We start from the raw sequence: 17,067 nt of genomic DNA, 5'->3' as shown, positions 1-17,067 counted from the left end.
ATACAGCAAATAACAGGAAATATGGTGGGGGATATGTTATTTAAGTCTAATGGACTTGTTTTGCTTTAAGGGGTAAACTTGTTTTTATTTTATTTGTGTATATTTATGTGTATATGTGTTTATGTGTGAGTGTATTGTGTACTCTCAGAGGCCAGAAGAAAGCATCATGCCTTTTGGGAGCTGGAGCTACAGGGGGTTGTAAGTTATCATATATGGGTGGTTGTCACATATGGATCTGAATTCCAGTCCTCTGAAATAGCAGTAATGGTCTAACCACTGAGAAATCTCTCCAGTCCTGTATGTTCTGAATACATCAAATTTAAATCTCTAATAAAATGAGAATTTTATGAGATTCATTCTTGGTGTGATTAAATACATGTGATTCAAACTAATGGACTCCTTCCAGCTCCTCTTCACTTAGGTATACTGTACAAGAATTCTGGTGGCTATGCAGCCCATGACCTTGGATAAAATCCTAGGAGATTTAAGACACTTTGGATGTTCCCTATGTCATATCTATTCCTATTTAACTATTGTGGGTTAGCATGATCACACAGGATCTAACATGCCTTCCATTGATAGATGAGATGGTGTTACATACACATTATCTTTTGTTTCAAGATAGCTTGTGACTGCTTTGGCAGTAACCAGTAGTGGCCATTGATGACTTCTGGTGGTAGATTACTAAAGGCAAAGCTGCTTCAGTCTTGAATCGGCACCTCAATGTGTTAAATTCTGGCTCTTTTGAGGTTACCATGTTGGAGAGGCTACCTATAGGAACCCCACTCAACAAACCCACTGATGCCAGGCATGAAGGCTCAGATATTTTATGCCTTGATCATCCCTTTTAGTGTTCCTTTAGGGTATTCCATTTTCAGACTTAGACCATCAGTGATATTTGCCAACTTGTGATAAAACTGAAGAAAGTCTAAGATGATCCCATCCCAAATTCCAGATCCTAAAGAATCATGAAACCTTATAAAAAATTAGGTAAGCTAAAAAAAATTTTAGCTTTTGAAAACATTTTTAGGTAACAAGTGACAGTGACAATGATTGATTAGAGGTCTCAATATTGATTGCTGGGGTCTCCACACCCTCAATGTCAAATTTAGTTTGGAGAATCAAGACATGAGTTCTGCTTAAAAGAGAGAAATGGAAATTTTTACATGTATTTCTAACTGGAAAAAATATCACCATGAGTAGTCATCAGCCTTTCCTATAGAGTGACTGTTCTTACTCAGTGGTGGTAGGTTAGGTGGAGAGCAGATGCATGAATTCTACACTTAGCAAAAGTAATTGCTTAGCTCTTGAAAGCTAGCCAGAAAATGTGGGTTTTATATTTTGCAATGTTTAGAATCTATTGAAATATTTTTAATGTTGTAAGATATAATCACTCATTGAAATCTGACAAATGTTCATATGACATATACATTTTTGCAAATATGTTTAAAATATCTGTTGATTGTATCATTCAATTCTTCCTATAATAAAAATACTTGGTTAATATGACTCTCACTCAGGTTCCCTTCCAGAAACATCAGATAAATCAACTGTGCAATGAGGTGAGAGCTCTTAGGGGTTGGTACTCTTGTTACACCCTCATAAACTTCCTGAATTCAAGACAGTGAGAGATTAATCACAGGCCAGGATGAGGCAAGGCAAGGGTGTGGCCTCAGGCAGGCAGATTTATGTTCAAAAGGCTCTATGATTTATGGAGACTATTTCAAGCCATTTCATGTTATTTTGAAAGACTTGCAGTGTGGCTAATTAATAAAAATAAAATGTTGGCCAAACCGGAGTTAACTCTCAAACAACATTTTACGTATTTGTAGAGTATTTCTCTTTTTAATTTACATTTATTTTTAGTGTACATGTATGGGTGCAAACAAAAACATGCACACATGCTCATCTATGTCATAATTCATATGTAGACATGAGAGGTCCCCTGAGGGAGTGGGTTCTCTCCTTCTATTATCTGGGTCCCAGAGATTGAACTCATGTGGTCAGATTTGGCAACAAGGCCCTTTCATCTCCTGAATCACCATTTTGGCCCCATTTATAGAGTATTTCTTTTCTTTCTGCTAGTTTTATATTTTTGCTAAGTATATGTAGCATGCATGCATGTGTACCTGTTCATGAGTGTACATGTGTATAGCTAAGTTACTCTCCACCTTACTGTTCTGATACAGTGTCTTTCATTGAACCTGTGGCTACCTGCTTGAACTAGGCTGGCTTTCCACCAAGCTGCAGGAATCCTCCTGCCTCTGTCTTCATCCCCAACAGCTGTTGTATGCTACCGTGCCCTACTTTTTATACAGGTATTGGGGATCTGAACATGGGTCCTCATGCTTGTACAGTTGAGCTCTTTCCCCAGCTCTGTTGGTTATAGATGTTTCAGTTTTGTCTACGTTGTGGAATTTGTTTGAAAACTGCTAACTTTTAAGCATCGTCATGACTTGCTTTATTCTGGTTCTTCTTATCTTTTTGCTCCCCTTCCTTTTTTATTTTAAGCGTGCGAGTATCAGAGAGTGAACAGACTGCCTTAATTACAATGATTTGAATGAGCTGGTTTGGTTTGTCTATTTAATCTGCATTTTCTTCAGATCCCAGCTTAGTTCCTGGGAGGTGCCAGAGATCAGAGTGACTCAGTTGTATGTGTACTGAGTCATCAGGAGAGTGCCTGAGAGTCAGAGGTTGGATGGAGATCTAAGGTATTGCCATCTCCCTTCCACTGGTTTATTGGCTGTTGACCTGGAGCTGCTTTTTGACTATGGCTTACAGCTAATCACTTAATTGCTTGTTCTTTTAATCTCTCCCCTCCAATGGAAATCATCACCCTTTATTCCTCACCTTCCCATCAGTATACTAATTATTAAAAAATTAAAGCAAGGCAATGGTTAATTATTAATAAAAAAATTACTATGGTTCCCACTGGTCAGTTTTTCCTATGGCTTCCTTATTCTTCCCTATTGTGCCTGCAAGTTGAGCACATTGTCACTGAGAAGGAAGCTTTATAATTCCTTCTAGAGATCACCTACATTCTCTGTAAACTGTCCTGGCAAGCTTGTTTTCTGCTAGTAGCTGGTTCTAAGGCCTTACATGCTAGGTTTTGATGGGTTGCTTGTGGACGTGGATCTTACTCTTGCAATGCCTAGATTACCTTTGTTGTTGCGTTTGTGTAGGCTATTAACTTGCAGGTTCTACTCCATATCTGTGCCAGTCTATGTTGTTTTAGGATTCAGGATAGAGGAGATGAGTGGACAGTTTATATTAACAGCATGTATATAAATAATTGGATAATTGTTCTTAGGTTTGCAGGTGGCTTAAGGTCATTGAGGTTTCACACTCTTACTTGTCTTCATTCTACAGCATCTTCAGTTCTTGTCTTTAGGTCTAACACTTTATGGTCACCAAATCATACTTCTCAAGGCCAAGTCTTTATATGGATGTGTATAGGTACAGAAAAAAGGCCTCTGCTATACAGTGAAAGAACCTCTACTTGGTGCTTGGTCTTTCTCCTTTTATCCGCAACAAAAGCCTTTTCAAGGAGTCCCTCAACTTTGCACCTTTTGGAACTACTAAATCTCATGGTTTCTTTGGTATGCTCCCAGTGTGACTCAGAAAGTGGGCAAGAATCTGTGGTGAGAGGTGGGAAAGAAAAAGAATGAGGAATGATAAGTCAATATCTTTCTCACATCTCTCTCTCTCTCTCTCTCTCTCTCTCTCTCTCTCTCTCTCTCTCTCTCTCTCTCTCTCCTTCCTGCCCCTTCTGTGTAATTTACAAGAACCATTACCTGTCAGCTGCTCCTTTGGAGAGCTAAAGAAATCCTGAATATGTATTCTTGTCACAAGCATGGCCATGCCAAGGACCAATGACTCAAATCCATGGAAATAGGAAAGACTTCCCCCCAAGTCAGGATCAGAATAGAACAGATTGTCAGTGTGTGTAACAACGAATAACTACAGCTTCCTCCTGTTGGATGTTTACAACCCGAAACTGGAGCCTACAGAGACCTCCTAGAGAGACTAACTAACTCTTCCGGGATGCTTATAATAAAGGTACTGAGTTTCCAGGTTGTGAAGTCCATCAGAGTGGGCATAGTCCACCTGCCTCCAGCTTTTCTGTATATGTGTCTGTATGCTTATCTTTTCCTCATTCCATCAATGCCCTAGTCAGGTCAAATTTTAGCCACATAGGTAGCTGTAAACTCCTGTCCTCCAAGGAGAGAGTTTGGCACACTCTCTGGAGCTCTACCCTCTTCATCTAGGATGAAAAAACAGGATTCTGCACTGCATCCCACTGTCTCTGAGTGGTCTTCAGCACATGTGCTTAGTGCACAGGGCATGTCTGTTTAAACTGTGCTGACATTGACCAAGAACCATACAACCTCAGGGACAGAAGTAGAAGAAATGGTACTGATACATTGGTACAGTGTTTCAACAAATGCAGAATGAAAATTTGAGGAACAGAAGTACTGGTCTAGAAACTGGGTATTGAGAGCTCAGTTTCCACCATGGTTGGTGAAGGAGAAGTTTTCTATCTAAATTCAGTTAGCATTGCCTATCCGGAACTAGAATTCTTCATCTGAAATACTAGAATCCCTTGGGTATCGGCATAGCCAAGTAGACTAAGAATCTCCATTCCAAACCGTTGTTTCCTGGACTTTTCTTGCCTTTGCATTGGGATTTGTAGTTTGTTCTTTCTGAATAGTTGGAGAATGACCTGGTGCAGCATGACATGAGGACAATATGTATTGTCATTGATTCTGTCCCTTCATTACAGAGCCACTTTTTGTTGATACAAATGCCATCATGACCATACACATTCAGGTTAATTTTTATTGTTTTGTACAAAATAGCATATTTGGGAGAAATTTGATGAATTCTGACTCTCTTAGTCTTCCTTTATTACCAAAATAATAGCCCTTAAAACTGACTTCCTTCCAGTGTGCAGGTTGGTTTTGAGGACAATTAACACATCTTTCTTCAGAACAAAAGAAAGCAACTGGCTGAGAATAAAATTTCTCGAAGAATTCTAAGAATATTTGATGCTGCTTATTCTACATTTATCTGTTAATATTGACTGAGCTGAAGGTCAGAGATTTGACACTACTAAAAGGAGCAACTGGTTTATTACCATGCAAGAGCATCAGGGTGGCCATTTCAGGAACTAATGGGGGGGGGGATATAGACTTTAGTTACCTGTGTCTATCAGCTGTGCTATGCTTCTAGCATAATTGCAGAAAAAATAAAAAATCATATTATCAATACAGGAGCAAGGAAGTGCATGAGAGAAAAAGGACAAACAGTCATTTCAAACCTTGAGACATTTCTACAAACTAAAAGCTTAACTTATCTGAACTTCCTCTTATGGATACTTTTGGCTACAAGAGATCCTAGCGTCATAGGCCTGTGTGTGTGTGTGTTTGTGTATGCACTCACACACCTGCACACTTGTGTGTGCATGCATGTAGGTATGTGCTCATGTGTTTTGAGACCAGAGGTCACCTTCCAGCGTTTTGCTTAGTCACTCTTCACCTTGGTTTTTGAGATAGGGGTTTCTAAGTGAATCTGGAATTCATCATTTTAGTCACACTGTCAATGAGCCTTCAGTATACTCTTCTCTCTGCAAATCCACCATGCTGGGGTTACAGACCTGCATCATCAATGCAGTTTTTTGTTTTGTTTTGTTTAAAAAAAAAAAAAACTTGGGTGATGAAAATGTATACCTGGTTCCTCATGTACCAGGGGCTAGCACTGCATCCAGTTCCCTGAGGAGGACAGCAGCGAGAGGGTTGGAGTCATCAATTGCATGGCCAAAAGCTGCTTACTTTCAGCAAGTTAACTTTCTTTAACTCTTTGCAGTTCTGTGGCTAAAAGCCCAAAATGTTTTAGTCAATTTAACTCCTGCTGATAGCAGCAAGAAGTTAAGAAGAAAGGCTAAACCTAGGTTCTTTCCTCTTTACCTCAAGGGGTCCTCAATGGCCAGGAAAGAGGCTTGGAATTATTTAACTTTTTGTGAGCTCTGGGGGAGGACCCATGGCGCTGGCCACATAAGTGGCAGAGGATAGCCTTGTTGGACATCAGTAGGAGGAGAGGCCCTTGGGCCTGAGGGTGTTCAATGCCCCAGTGTAGGGGAATGCCAGGGCAGGAGGACAGGAGTAGGGGGCGCACCCTCATAGAGGCAGGGGAGGGGAGATGGGATGGGGGTTTCTGAAGGGGAGACCTGGAAAGGGGAAGACATTTGAAATGTAAATAAAGAAAAGATCCAATTAAAAAAAAGAAATGGAAGAAAAGAAAAACTCAGACAAACACACATGCACAAGCATATATATACATACATACATACATACATACATACATACATATAGACAGACAGACATATAGACATACTGAACACACATATAGACAGGCAGACATACAGACATGTATATATTTGGTGTATAGAGAATAGCACCAAAGGCCACATGTTATATCTTCTCTCTGGCAATTTATACTTTTTTAAACAAAAGCTCTTTATAAAATTACCTCATAGATAAAATGTTACACAAAAGGGGAGTTACAGAAGGAATTCACAGCAGTTTCATTCTGTAAGCTCATTTAAGTTCAAGTAACAGTTGCACATGGCCTTGCTTTACCATAGTACATACCTGTGGCCTCATCCTTGGACTTGACCTAGAATGAATGTTTTCCCTTGATCACAAAACTGTCCCAAGCTTATTTCTCTTCTTAGTGTAATTTATGAAAGCTCACTGTATTCCTTATTATGCAACCTTTACTTAGTGTTCTATGAGGTGGGGACACATTCTACTCTTGATTCTAACTTGATTACATCTTTCTGGTAAAACAACTAAAACCATATCCTTAAACTTTCTTTCTAAAATTATTTGAACAAATAAGGAATTTTATAAAGTCATTTATTCATCTAAACAGCATTAATTTATGGAAGTTCATCTTTATGTTGATCTGCAAAAGTTTGCCCAATAGGGTGGGCATATCAGTAGAGAAAAGCATCCGTTTCAGCCATGCAGTCATCTCCAGGAAACTCATTTGCTTGCCACAGCCTTTCCTAGATGGCTTCTGTCACTCATGATTCACAGCAACTAATTTATTCACGGAACCATGAGCCATCTTACCCTCTGAGTCATGAGCTATTGCCCAAGCCCTGGTCTTTTAGGTTTGTTTGTAAGGCTTGACACACTGCCATCCTATGAAAATTGAAATTCTCTTAATGAGGGTGAACCAGGAAGTTAGTCTCTCAGCAATGTGTATCTGTTCATGTATACTAGATCTATCATACTCATCCAAATTATGTATCTGGGATTTCATTTGCTAGTCATTTCTTTCAACATCCATTGTTACAGTGAAAACACTCTTAAAGGATTGGATATAAAAGTTTACTTACTGATTTTCTTTTCCCAGTAAGCAAAAGTAGCATTCCTACTCATGGTTATCTTTGACCAGAAATTAAGTTTGCTTTACTATTTTGACCTCTGTCTCTGTCTCTGTCTGTCTCTGTCTCTGTCTCTGTCTGTCTGTCTGTCTCTGTCTCTCTGTGTCTCTGTCTTTCTGTCTCTGTCTCTTTCTCTGTGCGGGTAACGGGGGGGGGGTGCTGTTCATTGTATGTGGATATAAGTGTTACAGTGCCCGTGTGAAAATTGGAGGGCAACTTGGGTAGTCTGTTTTCTATTTCTACCATATGGATGTTCTGAGTTGAACTCAGATCATAGCATTTGACAGCAAGCACCTATACCCTCTCTGAACCATCTCACTGGTCCTTCTCTACTGTTTTATGTACACAATTTTATGTGTATTTGCATCTTAAATGTGTGAAAACGCACATCTGCTTGGACTGTCTGTTGTTACAATAGTTTGTCATTTCACTGCATCTGAGGTTCCACAGCTATGGATTTCAGCCAAATGTACTCAGCCAGCTCAAACTTTCCCATTTGCTATTATTTCTGCAAAGGTATGGCACGACAACTCTGTCTTCGCATTGGCATTGTAGCATCTAGAGCTGACTTAAGTATCAGATGGTGTGTCACATGCAAACACTACCTAAGGATTTTGGCATCTGTGGAAGGTCCAATAACTAATAGTACATGGATACCAAGGGACAGTTCTATCATTGATTGGGAAGATTATAAAATAAGTCTTATTGTTCTAGGAATTGGCAATTTTCAAATCAAAATGCCAGCATATTTGGTGTCCGATGAGTGTCCCTTTTCTGGTTCATAGATGGTGCTTTTTCTAGTGGCCAGTGAGATCTCTGAGTTTCTGCTATCAGGACACTAACTCCATTCAGGAGTATACACTCTTCATTTCCTTATCACCATGGTTGTTAGAATTTCAATATATTGATTTTTAGGAGAGGTGAACCTTCAGTCAGATCTTTTACTTAAATAAATAAAGAATTTCTTGAGTTCTTTATATACTTTGGCTACTAGCCTGCTATCAGATGTAGGGTTAGTGAAGATTTTTTTTCCTATTCTGTGGGTTACCGATTTGATAGTGTCTTTTGCCTTACAGAAGCTTTTCAGTTTCATGAGGTCCCATTTATCAATTGTTGATGTTAGAGCCTGAGCCATTGGCGCTGTTTTCAGGAAATTTCCCCCTGTACTAATGAGTTTGAGGCTCTTTCCCACCTTCTCTTCTTTTTGATTCAGTGTATCTGGTTTTATGTTGAGGTCCTTGATCCACCTGGACTTGAGCTTTGTGCAAGGTGATAAATATGGTTCTATTTTCATTTTTCTACATACAGACAGCCAGTTAGACCAGCACCATTTATTGAAGACGCTTTCCTTTTTCCATTGTATGTTTTTGGCTCTTTTGTCTAAGATCAAGTGTCCATAAGTGTGTGGTTTTATTTCTGGTTCTTCAATTCTATTCCATTGATTGGCCTGTCTGTCTTTGTACCAATACCAAGTAGTTTTTATCACTATTGCTTTGTAGTACAGCTTGAGGTCAGGGGTGGTGATTCCCCCAGAAGTCCTTTTTTTGTTAAGAATTGTTTTCGTTATTCTGGGTTTTTTGTTTTTCCGAGAATTGTTCTTTCCATGTCTGAGAAGAACTATATTGGAGTCTTAATGGGGATTGCATTGAATCTATAGATTTATTTTGGTAGGATGGCCATTTTTACTATGTTAATCCTATACATCCATGAGCATGGGAAAACTTTTCATCTTCCGGGGTCCTCTTCAATTTCTTTTTTTTTTTTTTTTTTTTTTAAGAGACTTTAAGTTCTTGTCCTACAGATCCTTCACTTGCTTGGTAAGAGTTATACCAAGATATTTTATAGGATTTGTGGCTATTGTGACAGGTGTTGTTTCCCTAATTTCTTTCTCAGCCCATTAATCATTTGTATAAAGGAAGGCTATTGATTTTTTTTTGAGTTAATTTTATATCCATCCACTTTGCTGAAGTTGTTTGTCAATTGTAGAAGTTCTTTAGTAAATTTTTGGGACCGCTATGTATACTAACTATCACCTGCAAATATTGATACCTTGACTTCTTCTTTGCCAATTTGTATCCTCTTGATCTCCTTTTGTTGTCTTATTGCTCTATCTATAACTTCAAGCACTATATTGAATAGATACAGAGAGAGTGGGCAGCCTTGTCCTGTCCCTGAATTTAGTGGGATTGCTTCAAGTATCTTCATTTGATTTGATAGTGGCTGTTGGTTTGCTGTAAATTACTTTTATTATATTTAGGTAAGGGCCTTGAATTCCTGATCTCTCCAATACTTTTAGCATAAAGGATGTTGAATTTTGTCAAATTCTTTTTCAGCATCTAATGAGATGATCATATGATTTTTTTCTTTTGAGTATGTTTATATAGTGGGTTACATTAATGGATTTTCATATATCAAACTATCCCTGCATCCCTGGGTGAAGCCTAATTGATTGTGGTGAAAGATGGTTTTGATGTATTTTTTGGATTCAGTTTGCTAGAATTGAGTGTTTTTGAATCAATATTTATAAGTGAAATGGTCTGAAGTTCTCTTTCTTTGTTGGGTCTTTGTGTGGTTTAGGTATCAGAGTAACTGTAACTTCATAGAATGAATTAGGTAGTGTTCCTTCTGTTTCAATTTTATGAAATAGCTTGAGGAGTGTTGGTATTAGGTCTTCTTTGAAGTTCTGGTAGGATTTTGCACTAAATCCATCTGGCTCTGGGCTTTTTTTGTTTGGGAGGTTTTGAGTGGCGTCTTCTATTTCCTTAGGAGCCATGGGACTGTTTAGTTTATCTTCTCTTGATTTAACTTAGGTATGTGATATCTGTCTAAAAAGTCATCCATTTCATCTAGATTTTCCAGTTTTGTTGAGTAAAGCTTTTGTAGTAAGATCTGATGACTCTTAAATTTCCTCAGTTTCTGTTGTTGTGCCTCCCTTCTCATTTCTGATTTGTTAATTTGGATAAGGTCTCTGTGTCCTTTAGTTAGTTTGGCTATATAGTTTAGTAAGGGTTTATCTATATTGTTCATTTTCTCAAAGAACTAGCTTTTCATTTTGTTGATTTTTTTTTGTATCATTCTCTTTGTTTCTAATTGGTTGATTTCTGTCTTGAGTTTAATTATTTCCTGCCATCTATTCCTCTATCCCAATTTAAAAAATGGGTACAGAGCTAAACAGAGAATTCACAACAGAGGGATCTCAAATGGCACTTAAAGAAGCACTTAAAGAAAGGTTCAAAGTCCTTAGTCATCAGGGAAATGCAAATCGAAGCAACCTCAGATTCCACCTCACACCAGTCAGAATGGCTAAGATATAAAATTCAGGTGACAGCAGATGCTGGTGAGGATGTGGAGAAAGAGGAACACTCCTCCATTGCTGGTGGGATTGCAAGCTGATACAACCACTCTGGAATTCAATCTGGTGGTTCCTCAGAAAATTGGAAATAGATCTATCAGAAGACCCAGCTATACTACTATTGGGTATATACCCAAAAGATGCCTCACAATACCAAGGGATATGTGCTCCACTATTTTCATAGCAGCCTTATTTGTATTAGCCAGAAGCTGAAACCAACCCAGATGTCCCATAACAGAAGAATGGATACAGAAAATGTGGTTCATTTACACAATAGAATACTATTCAGCTATTCAAAAGGACCACTTCACAAATTTTGCAGGCAAATGGATAGAACTAGAAAATATACTCCTGACTGAGGTAACTCAGACCCAAAGGGGGATACATGGTATGTACTCGCAAATAAGTGGATATTAGCCAAAAATTACAGAAAACCTAGAATTTAACCCACAGAATTTAAGAACTTTAACAAGCAGAAATGCCAAATAAGGATGCTTCAGTCCCACTTAGTAGAGGGAATAATCACAGGAGGCAAAGGAAGGGAGGGTTTTGGGTGGGATAAAGGAGGGAGAAGAAAGGGGGGAGGAGGAACAGGGTCAAGTAAGGGGGATGGGACAGGAGAGAAGCCCAGAGAGCCAGCAGAATGAATGGAAATATGCAACCTCAGAATGTGGGAGGTAAGGAGACTGTCTAGAAAGTACCAGAGACCTGAAAGATAACTCTCAGGACTCAGTGGGCGTGACCTTAGATGAAATGCCCAACAGGGGGATTAGGGAACTTGAAGAGTCCACCTCCAGTAGATATAAAGGGCCTCAAGAGGAAGGATGGTGTTACTAACCCACAGTCAAAATTTCTGACCCAGAAGTGTTCCAGTCTAAAAGAACTACAGGCATGTGGGTTAAAAAATGGGGTCTTGCGTCTGGCCCGCCACAGGGCTAGGGCCACTCATGGAGGCAAGAAGTTTTGACTGCGCATACCCCAATGGCATTGGGATGTGAGAAGCCACAGGTTCTTGCTTTCTGGGGGTGGGAAAGGCGCAGGCTGAGGTCCCCAAGGACCTGCCGTAGTTGGGCTCAGACCACAGACACTACTGGGTGCTGCAGAAGAGCCAGTTCAGTGTCCCTGGGATGCATGAGGTGTCTTGGACACCTCAGATGCTGCTGGATGTCACAGAAGAGCTGAGAATGAAGTGGGTCATAAGGGTTCAAGGCCTGTGCTCGACTGGGGACCAGGCTGTCTGTGCACAGTTCACTGCCCCACACAGGGACAGAAATGGAAAAGAGACTGAGGGAAAGGCAGCCCAGTAACTGAAGCAGCTGGGGATTCACCTCATGGGGAGACACCAAGGCCTGACACTATTACTGATGCTATTATGATGTGGTTACAGACAGGAGCCTAGCATGGTTGTCCTCTGAGAGGCCAAATCAACAGCTGACTGAGATGGATGCAGAAACTTACACCCAATCATTGGACTGAAGTGGGGACCTGTACTGGCTGGTTTTGTGTTAACTTGACACAAGCTGGAGACGCAGATTAAGTGCATTAACAAAGGAAGTTTCAAAAAAGCCCAGCAGAGGCTTCGTTCTCTGGTTAAGTCTTATGAAGAGAAGTCTGAACATGCATAGCAAACTTAGAAAGGAAAAATATAAAATATATGGTTCAAGTATTAAAGGGGTACCACGAAGTGAAATGGAGTAAAATCCTGTGTTCTAGGAGGTAACAGATTAAGGAAGTGGGACTTTGGGGCAGGATCCTACCCAGCTAAATTTAGATCCAGGAATGGTGGTACACATCTTTAATCCCAGGAGACAGGCATGCTTAACTCTGCGTTCAAGGTCAGTTTACAGAACAAGATCGCAGACAGCCAAGCTTAGGCAGTGAAGGATTTGGAAAACATAAAGCCAGTGATAATGTAATAGTACAAGGGGGTCATGTTCTAGTTCCTAAAAGCAGCAGAACTCAGCAGCTCAGCCATGTGGCTCTAGCTCTAGAGTTAAGAATGGAAGGAACTACTGGGAAAATTGATGCTGGTTAGCTGGAGCTAAGAAATTAGCAATGATTAAGAAGAGACCAGCTTCACTGAGGTGAAATCTTCTGAGAAGTGTTTTCTGAGAGCACAGAGGCTATGTTCCAGAGATAGCCAAGATTGTACCTTGTGCTGTGGCTGAACTTGGTAACGTGTAAGAGTCACCCAGGTGGTACTGGTTTGAAGGCATGAAGGGGTTCATGAAGAGCAGCTGAGACTCAGCACTATGGGAAGCCATGGAAGGCCATTGGGGAAGGTGCAGCCTCAGTAGCAATTGATGTCCCAGAACTGAAGGAGTCATGCAAAGGAGTTGAGGATTAGTACCATAAAGAATGCCTGTGAGAGGCTGTTGGTGAAGCCTAGTTAGAGTGGAAGACAGCAATGTTTTGGAGATGCCAGTACCATGAATGACCACCAAGAACAGCAGCAGCCGTGGAGTACAGGCATCTGGAGCCTAGAGGATGAGGTGTGTGATATAAAGTGAACTGGAGAAGTGACCCAAGCCTTTGGAGGAAGATCATGAGTGGATCCCAGACATTGGGCAGTTGGAGTTTGATTTTGCTTTTGATTGTGACTGTGCCTTGATGTTTTTCCCTCTTGAAGGAAGTATTTATTGGAGCCCACAGTTAAGAGACTTTTATTTTTTATTTTTATTTTTTATTTGGATTTTTTGGGGGATCTCATTGTATTTCTTTTCTTTTTTTTATTAGATATTTTCTTTATATATATTTCAAATTTCAAATGCTATCCTAAAATTTCCCTATACCCTCCCCCCCCACCTGCCCTGCTCCCCTACCCATCCACTCCCATTTCTTGGCCTGGCATTCCCCTGTACTGGGGCATATAAAGTTTGCAATACCAAGGGGCCTCTCTTCCCATCTTCTGCTACATATGCAGCTAGAGACACGAGCTCTGGAGGTACTGGTTAGTTCATATTGCTGTTCCACCTATAGGGTTGCAGACCCCTTCAGCTCCTTGGGTGCTTTCTCTAGCTTCTCCAATTGGGGGCCCTGTGTTCTGAAAAAGTAGACCATAAAAGCAAAATTTTAGGCCTTTAGGCCCAGGCTTGAGAATGTGACCTCTGTGACTAAGTGCTCCAAGGTATGCTAATCATAAAACAGATAGCCACATTCCTCCACCCACCTGCTTCCTGGGTTCAAGGAGTGTTCATTCAAAGAAAGTCACCTGACCCACCCTGACCATTGCTGGAACCCGCTATGCAAATGTGCTATTGTTAGGGGCTCTTAGAAACTGTCTTGAGAAATAACCCACAGAATTACCAGGTATTCCTTGTGACTCTTGTGACTTTGCACTTCTTTGTGACTCTTAACTGGTATTTTTGGTATTTTCCAGCAACACCCTTCCCACCCCCTTGAGTTGTGGTTTCTTCCTTTAAATACCACCTTACCCAGCTACTCGGGGTGCCATGGTCCTCTACCCCTGCATGGTGTATGACTGTGGGCCTGAGAATGCTCTTGAATAAAAGTCCTCTTGCAGTTTGCAGCAAGACCATTTCTCATGAGTGATTTGAGGGTGTTACCTCTCCTGAGTCAGAACGTGGGGGAGTCCTCATGTTGTGGGTCTTTCAGTTCCATCTTATAGATGACTGTGAGTATCCACTTCTCTATTTGCCAGGCACTGGCATAGCCTTTCAAGACACAGCTATACCAGGGTCCCTTCAGCAAAATCTTGCTGGCATATGCAATAGTGTCTGGGTTTGGTGGCTGATTATGGGATGGATCCCCGGGTGGGGTAGTTTCTGGATAGTCTGTCCTTTCATTTTAGCTCCAAACTTTGTCTCTGTAATTCCTTTCATGGGTATTTTGTTCCCTATTCTAAGGAGGAACTAAGTATCCACCCACTGGTCTTCCCTCTTCTTGATTTTCTTGTGGTTTGCAAATTGTATCTTGGGTGTTTTATGTTTCTGGGCTAATATCCACTTATTAGTGAGTCTGTCTTAGTTAGGGTTTTACTGCTGTGAACAGACACCATGACCAGGAGTCTTATAAAAAACAACATTTAATTGGGTCTGGCTTACAGGTTCAGAGGTTCAGTCCATTATCATCAAGGTGGGAGCATGGCAGTATCCAGGCAGGCATGGCACAGGAGGAGCTGAGAGTTCTATGTCTTCATCCAAAGGCGGCTACTGGAAGACTGACTTCCAGGCAACTAGGGTGAGGATCTTATACCCACACCCACAGTGACACACCCATTCCAACCAGGTCACACCTATTCCAACAAGGCCACACCTTCAGATGGTGCCACTCCCTGGTCCAAGGATATACAAACCATCACAGAGTGCATATCTAATGGAAGTCAGTCTGGAGGTTCCTCAGAAAATTGGATATAATACTACCAGAAGATCCAGCAATACCTCTCCTGCGCATATACCCAGAAGAAGTTCCAACTGGTAATAGGAACACATGTTCCACTATGTTCATTGCAGCCTTATTTATGATAGCCAGAAGCTGGAAAGAATCCAGATGTCCCTCAACAGAAGAATGGATACAGAAAATGTGGTACATTTACACAATGGAGTACTACTCAGCTATTAAAAACAATGAATTTATGAAACTTTTGGACAAATGGATGTATCTGGAGGATATCATTCTTAGTGAGGTAACCCAATCACAAAAGAAGTCACTAGATATGCATTCACTGATAAGTGGATATTAGCCAAGAGACTTAATTACAAAAAGACTTTGGACTTTAAAAGAGATTGGATATTTTAAGGAAATTGAAATTTTAAGAATTTGCAAAGACTGCGGGACTTTTAAAGTTATTTAGATCTTGGGGATGAATAAGAAAGTAAGGGTTGAGGCTTACTAGTGATGTGTTTGTGTATCAAGTTGACAAGGGTTCAATTGTACTGGCTGGTTTTTTGTCAACTTGACACACGATGGAGTTATCACAGTTTCTGCTGAGGAAAAGCCTCCATGAGATCCAGCTGTAAGGCATTTTCTCAATTAGTGATCAAGGGGGGAGAGTCCCTTGTGGGTGGTGCCATCTCTGGGCTGGTAGTCTTGGATTCTATAAGAGAGCAAACTGAGCAAGCCAGGGGAGGCAAGCCAGTTAAGAACATCCCTCCATGGCCTCTGCATCAGGTCCTGCTTCCTGACCTGCTTGAGTTCCAGTCCTGACATCCTTTGGCGATGAACAGCAATGTGAAAGTGTAAGCTGACAAAACTCAAGAAGAATGAAGACTGAAGTGTGGACACTATGCCCCTCCTTAGAATTGGGAACAAAACACCCATGGAAGGAGTTACAGAGACAAAGTTTGGAGCTGAGACAAAAGGATAGACCATCTAGAGACTGCCATATCCGGGGATCCACCCCATAAGCAGCTTCCAAACGCTGACACCATTGATTGCATACACTAGCAAGATTTTATCGAAAGGACCCAGATGTAGCTGTCTCTTGTGAGACTATGCCGGGGCCTAGCAAACACAGAAGTGGATGCTCACAGTCAGCTATTGGATGGATCACAGGGCTCCCAATGGAGGAGCTAGAGAAAGTACCCAAGGAGCTAAAGGGATCTGCAACCCTATAGGTGGAACAATATTATGAACTAACCAGTATCCCGGAGCTCTTGACTCTAGCTGCAAATGTATCAAAAGATGGCCTAGTCGGCCATCACTGGAAAGAGAGGCCCATTGGACACGCAAACTGTATATGCCCCAGTACAGGGGAACGCCAGGGCCAAAAAAAAAAAAAAATGGGAATGAGTGGGTAGGGAAGTGGGGGGGAGGGTATGGGGGACTTTTGGGATAGCATTGGAAATGTAATTGAGGAAAATATGTAATAAAAAAAATAAATAAATAAAAAGAAAGTGTAAGCTGAATAAACCCTTTCCTCCCCAACTTGCTTCTTGGTCATGATGTTTTGTCTAGGAATAGAAACTCTGACTAAGACAGGACCCCTATTGTTGAATTAGGGGAAGGATCGAAGAAGCAGAGAAGGAGGGAAACCTCACAAGAAAACCAGCAGTCCCAACTTGCACAGACTCCTGGGAGCTCCCAGACACTGAGCCACCAACCAGGCAGCATACATGAGCTGGTCTGAGGCCCCCAACACATATACAGTAGAGGACTGCGTGGTCTGACCTCAGTGGGAGAAGATGCAGTGAGTCCTCAAGAGACTTGAGGCCCCAGGGATGGGAGAGGCCTGGTGATGGGAGAGCATCCTCTCAGAGACAGGGGGAGGAGGAATGGGATGAGGAATTGTGGGAGGGGGACA

This window comes from Mus musculus, chromosome 18, assembly GCF_000001635.26.
Source record: "Mus musculus strain C57BL/6J chromosome 18, GRCm38.p6 C57BL/6J".
In the NCBI taxonomy this organism is placed as follows: Eukaryota; Metazoa; Chordata; class Mammalia; order Rodentia; family Muridae; genus Mus; species Mus musculus.
Note: the sequence above shows the minus strand (reverse complement) of the source record.